The sequence below is a fragment of the Musca autumnalis genome, unplaced genomic scaffold (assembly GCF_047663935.1).
Source record: "Musca autumnalis isolate F117 unplaced genomic scaffold, ASM4766393v1 scaffold_1, whole genome shotgun sequence".
Taxonomy (NCBI): domain Eukaryota; kingdom Metazoa; phylum Arthropoda; class Insecta; order Diptera; family Muscidae; genus Musca; species Musca autumnalis.
In genome coordinates, this window is record NW_027411644.1 from 228834276 (window position 1) to 228841573 (window position 7298).

Consider the following 7298-nt stretch of genomic DNA (forward strand, 5'->3'; position numbering starts at 1 on the left):
TTTGTGCGTGAACTTTTTTTATATTTCAATGGAATAAACGATTATTAGGCAAAAGTTCATTCATCCCTGCTACAGGAAATAATTTTTGAGAAAAAATGTCAAAAAGTACCTATTGTATATACACTTTCATAGGGGAAACTATGCCTCATAGAAATAATGGTTTTAGACCTCAAGTATGTTTGGACGAAATCCGTTTCAGACACTTTGGAGACGATTTAGCAATATCTGTCCATCTGTCTGTCTGGCTTGAGCGCACGATAACTTTCGAATGGATTAACCGATTTGGTCCAAAATTTGTCTTTCGTATTATTTTGTCCAAACTTGGTTTACGTTCGAAGATGGGCCACAAAAGTTTTTTCGCAAATATTATACGCACGAAAACTCTCGAGGGGACTAACCGATTTGGTCCATACTTTGCACATCGTAATATATCTACCAGACATAGATAAGTTTCGAATATGGACTATATCGGTCCACTCCTTCGGGTACCTCTCACACAAAATTTCGAAAAAGTGCAGTTTAAGACCTCTTCTCGAATCCCTTTGATGTTGTAACTGCTTGTAGTCGCTGTCCCCATTACGACGGGCAAGTCCATACTTCCTGAGAAAATGCCCTGAATGCTATGGCACCATGTGTTGCGGATGGATCGCGCGGTAACTCTCGAACGAATAAACCAATTCGATCCATATTTTTCCCAAAGTTAAATCATGTTTTTAGATGGGCCTTATCGGTCCACTCGATTGGGTACCACCCCACAAAAGTTCAAAACTTTTCGCTAAAATGGTGCCACGATAACTCTCGAAGGCAGTAACCGATTTGGCCCTTACTTTTGACATCGTAATATTTCTACGAGACATAGATCAGGTTAGAAAACATACTATATATGTCAACTCCTTCAGATACCTCCCACACCAAATTTGGGAAAAGTGCAGGTTAGGACCTCCTCTCGAATTTTTCTTGTAACAGGTTGCACTCAAGGCCCTATTACGATGGTAAAATTTTTTTCAATGGCAAGTCCATACTTCTTGAGAAAATGATCCGAAAATTGTAAAAAAAAACACCACGGCCAGCATGTTTAGTGGCTGATGCGCACGACAACTCCTGAACCAAATACTGCGTTCGTAAATTAAATGAAATTCGAAGATGGTGCTTATAGGTCCACTCCTTCCGGTAGCTCCCCGACAAAAGTACGAAATTTCTCTTTAACGGAGCAACCGATTTGGTCCAAACTTTGGATCTCGAAATATTTTGTACAAACTTAGTTTATGTTTAAAAGTGGACCCTATGGGTCCATTCCTTAGGATACCTCCCACATAAATTTTCAACATTTTTGTTTAAGAGCTGTTAAGGGCTTGTCCGCGAGTCATTTGGACATTTTAATCGAAGGTACCCCTTGTAGCCCTGTTTACAGCGATAAAACCGCGGATATACATAGATACCTTGAAAATAGCAAAATCTGCAAAAATATATTTTAAAAATTCTGCCTACTAAACCGCGATTTTCTTAAAAAATGTTTACATAAATTTTACATAATTACAGAGATACGCGAGTAGTGTTTGAAATAGGTGTATGTTGATGTATTTTTGATCCACGCTAATGAAACCGGATGCGCATCCAAATCGTATGCACATTACGTGACTTTTACCCACTTTAAGTTTTTAATGGCCGCTGAGTGAAACATCGAAATATGCATAGATGTTGAAAGAGATTGATTAGCTGTATCCAAAATCGGACGCGCATCAACCGACTTTAACCAATTCGCGAATAAAAAGCTTTTTTGTTTTCATATTTTTCGAATGGTTGTAATTTCAATACTACTCATAATTTCCTATCCTTAAAAGTAATCACAGTAAGCAGTTAAGCTTTCGCGATGGCAAACCATATTTCTTGGTGAAGTTTTAGCAGTATACATTAATACATTCGTATGGGATTTTAGCGGAATAGTTGAAGAACTCCCAAATATTTTTTTCTCATTTTTCTAATCGAACCAAAAAATATATTAGGAATAATATTTTATTTAACAATAAGTTTTTTTCTCTTTTTTTGTTGCTATAATATGAAATTTATAAAGCAAATCCCTCATAAACTCAAAGAGTGACGCATCTCAAAAAATGAAGTTTCGAAAAAAAACGCGTTTCAAGTTGTCGATTGAAATTTGATTACAGAAAAATTTAATTTTTTAACACAAAAAATAAAATAACTAATTGGACCACCTTCTGTAAAGGGCTAGCCATATATCAGTGCTAAATTTCTGTGCAACACCTCAAAAAACTTTTTTGATGATTTATGATAGAGATATCAACTTGAAAATTTTGACACAATATAAAGTAGAAGTCGTAGAAAAAAACCCAATTTTTTGAGTTATGTCAATCTTTGAGTAAATGAGCGAAATGTTTATAATTTTGTTTTCATATTTTTATGCGTTGTCTAGATTCTGTACGTATTTATACCCTCAGCCTTTAGGCTAAAGAGGGTATTTACACTTTGATACGACCAAAAATGTGCCTCATCGAAAAAATGGTTTTAGACCCCAAGTATGTTTGTACGATATCCGTTTCAGACAATTTTGAGTAGATCTAGCAATGTCCGTCCGTCTGTCTGTCTGTCTGGCAGGCTGGTGCGCACGATAACTCTCGAACGGATCAATCGATTCGGTTCAAATTTTGGCTATCGAAATATTTTGTCCAGATTCGATTTAAGTTCGAAGATGGGCCATATAGGTCCACTCCTTCAGGTACCTCCCCCACAAAAGTTCAAAAATTGTCTCAAAACTTTTGCGCACGATAACTCTTGTAGGGAATAACCGATTTGGTCCATACTTTGCACATCGTGTAATTCCTACCTAACATAGATGAGGTTCCAATATGGACTCAATCGGTCCACTCCTTCGGGTACCTCCCACACAAAATTTCGGAAAAGTTCAGTTTAGGACCTGGTCTCGAATAGCTTTGGTTTTTGTTTACGCAAGTTGTATTCGCTGTCCTCTATACGACGCTGTAAGTTTCATTAGGGGCAAGTCCATACTTCCTGAGAAAATAGCCTGAAAGTTACAAAAAACCCTATGACACCGTGTGTAGTGGTTGGAACGCAAGATAACTCTCGAACGGATCTGCCGATTCGGTCCAAAATTTGGCTTTCGTAATATTTTGTCCAAATTTAGTTCAAGTTCAAAGATGGATTATATCGGTCCACTCCTTCCGGTACCTCCCCCACAAAAGTTCGAAAATGTTCGGAAAAATTGTGAGTACGATAACTCTTGAAGGGAGTAACCGATTTGGTCCATACTTTGGACATTATGAAATTTCCACCAGACTTAGATGAGGTTTCTATATGGACTCAATCGGTAAACTGCTTCCAGTACCTCCCACACAAAATTTTGGAAAAGTTCAGTTTAGGACCTGCTCTCGAATCACCTTGGTTTTTGTTGTAACATCTTGTATTCACTGTCGACTATACGAAGGTACAAGTTACCTCAAGGGCAAGTCCATACTTCCTGAAAAAATAGCCTGAAAGTTGAAAACCAAACCCTATGACACCATGTTTATGGGTGGAGGCGCAAGATAATTCTCGAACGGAAATGCCGATTCCTACCCCACAAGAGTTCAAAAATATTCGGAAAAATTGTGCGTACGATAACTCTTGATGGGAGTGACCGATTTGGTCCATACTTTACACATTCTCATGATATCTACCATATATAGATCAGGTTCGAATATGGACTATATTTGTCCACTCCATCCCGTACCTCCCACACAAAATTTTGAATAAGTTGACTTTAAGACCTGCTATTGAATCGCTTTGAAGCAACTTACATTCGCTGCCTTAATTACGATGGTAATAGTTGTTTCAGGGGCAAGTCCATTCTTCTTGAGAAAACAGCCCGAAGGGTGTAAAAACCCCCTATGGCGACCCCATGGTCTATGTCGGTTCATTCCTTTAAGTACGTTTTCCGCAAAATTTTTGATCTCTAATCCTAATCAACATTTTTGTCGGTTCATAGGACCAACATTTTGAAATCACCTAAATACATACGTTTTTTTGTGAAAAAAGTGTTTCAATTTGCACAGGCTGAGGGTATATCTCTGTCGGCTTAGCCGACTGATACTTTTTTACTTGTTTAATTATACCCTCAGCCTTTAGGCTATAGAGGGTATTTACACTTTGATACGGCCAAAAATGTGCCTCATCGAAGTAATGGTTTTAGACCCCAAGTATGTTTGTACGATATCCTTTTCAGACAATTTTGAGTCGATCTAGCAATGTCCGTCCGTCTGTCTGTCTGTCTGTCTGTCCGTCTGGCTGGTGCGCACGATAACTCTCGAACGGATCAATCGATTCGGTTCAAATTTTGGGTATCAAAATATTTTGTCCAGATTTGATTTAAGTTCGAAGATGGGCCATATCGGTCCACTCCTTCAGGTACCTCCCCCACAAAAGTTCAAAAATGTTCGGAAAAATTGTCCGCACGATAACTCTTGGAGGGAGTAACCGAATTAGTCCATACTTTGCACATCGTGACATTTTTACCAGACATAGATGAGGTTCCAATATGGACCCTATTGGTTCACTCTTTCGGGTACCTCCCACACAAAGTTTTGCTTAAGTGCAGTTTAAGGCCTGCTCTCGAATCGCTTTGATTTTTGTTGAATTCACTACCCCTATTACGACGATATAATTTTTTTCAGGAGCAAGTCCATATATCCTCGGAAATCAGCACGAAAACTGCAAACAACACATATAATACCATGTGTCGTAGTTGGAGTGCACGATAACTCTCGAACGGATGAACATATTTTTTTTTAAATTTTGGGTGTCTCAATATTTTGTCCAAACTTAGTTTACATTCGAAGATAGACCATATCGGTCCACTCCTTCCGGTACCACCCCCACAAAGGTTCAAAATTGTTCGCCAAGATTGTGGGCATGATAACTCTAGGAGGGAATAACCGAATTGAGCCAAACTTTGCTATTGGTAATATTACTTTCAGGCATAGATCGAGTTCTAATATGGACTATATCGGTCCACTCATTTGAGTACCTCCCACACAAAATTTGGAAAAAGTATAGTTTAACAACTCCTCTCTGATCTTAATAATTTGTGATGCAGCAGGTTGCACTTGCGGCCCCTGTTACGACGATGTAATTTTTTTTCGTGGGCAAGTCCATACTTCCTGAGATAATGACCCAAAAAGGTCCAGAAAATCCTACCGGCACCACCTAAACTGGCTAATGTGTACAATAACCCTTTAAGAGAGAAATCGATTTAGCTCAAACTTTGTAAATTGAAAAGTAGAATTGTAATATATTTAAATTCAGAAAATTAAGTGCAACATTTTTAAGGAAAATATCAATAGACTAAAAAAGAAAAAAATTATTTCCTACAGATTTGTATTAGGTCCGAATATGTACTACATCGGATCACTCCTATGGGTACACCCTACCCAAAGTTTGGAAAAATGCACTCGTCTTGGATAATTCTGAATTTTGTTGCAACATGTAGTTTTTTGAGGCCCTTTCCACCCTGGAAAATTTTCCTAACAGCTAAAAAACCTACAGAAGTGTTGTGTTAACTTTTTTTCTTCGGGTACGTGGCTGAGGGTATATCTCTGTCGGCTCAGCTGACTGATACTTTCTTACTTGTTTTTTTTAAGGTCTTTACGGACGCTGAGGTAGTATAACTTTGATTTACTCCCAGATTTTTATACCCTCAGCCTTTAGGCTAGAAAGGGTAAAATGTGCCATACCACAGTGCGAAATTTGGGAAGTTTAGTGGAACTTTAAGGGATTTTCAAAGTACATGAAATTAATTAACTTTTATTGAATTCGTTAGCTAAGTACTCTACTGCAAATGGTCCATACTCAGTTTGTCGATTTACTCCACGAAACGACTAAAAAATGCACTTAAAGTTGCACTTTTGTTTAGTAATTTTTTTTTTGTAAGAAATGTATTTTTGATTCATTAAAAAAATGGAGTGGCGCGGACAAATGGTAAGTCAGTATGCCATGATTTATTTTTCTTTATATTTTACAAAACTATTATGATATTTTACACCTTTTAAAATGCAAAAACCCTTATTGTTTTCGTGCAATTTTAGTCGGAAAGAAGTGATTTTTTGAAGTTTTCAAAATTAAAATTTTTTATTTTCCGTGGACATTTCAAAAGTGACTTCCGTACATTCACGTGTTAAGATATATATAATCTGAAAGATTGGATTCTCCTCTGTTCGCAAAGCTATAAAACTGGTGCGGTATTGCGCGGTCTTTGGAGATATTCAAGATTTTCTAAAAAGACTTCGGGAATTTCATTCAGTTGCATTTTCCAAAAGTGGAAGGTAAACGCGACAATGAACGCTATTGTTGACTGTGTTTTGAAGAAATGGACTAACTAATTCTAACAATGATAATTTCTGTAAAATTAAGAAACCTCTCGCAGTTTTTCATAGTTTTGACCTCTAAATGTTGGTGATTTACATATAATGCAACATATTTAGATGCTGCGGTGCAAATACCAAAATACGTTAATATTTGTAATGCAGTGCAGACCTGAACTTGATCTGAAAGACATTATTAACAAAATTAATGGTACAGACCTGCTGAATGGACCAATAAACATTATAGATACAAATGAAAACAAAAAATATTGACATTTTACTCCTTAATAGATGTGTAGGGTTGTGGGGCTTCAACCAGAAGTGGACCTATGTTGACAGCTTTTGTGTGAGGAGGTTTTTATTCGCTAACATCTTAAAATTTACATTTGCATCAAAATCGGCTGCAATTTCTGTCTTTATCCTTTAAAATACCCAATATGAGGGAACCCGGCATATGGGGCAATTCCAAAACGCGAACCTATATTGAAAATATGTTGTACATAAGTTTTCTATCCGCTGAAAACTCAATATACCAATTTGCATCAAAATCGATTGAAAAATGAATGTAAAACGTAAAAACGGCAGCCACCGTTACATGAGCGCTACAGGAAACCGCGGGTCTATGTGGTCCAATTTGAGCCCCACACTGTCCACTAACATAAGAAACATTTGTGCAAAATTTTAGGAATCTACACCTTTTCCTTAAAAGTTATTAGTAAAGTTCCGCTAAAGTGCTCATATTTTGCACTGTGCATACGGGCAAAATGTGCCTAATCGAAATAATGGTTTTAGACCCCAAGTATGTTTTGACGAAATGTGTTTCAGACAATTTGGAGTTGATTTAGCAATGTCCGTCCGTCTGTCTGTCTGTCTGGCTGGCTGGTGCGCACGATAACTCTCGAACGGATGAACCGATTCGGTTCAAAT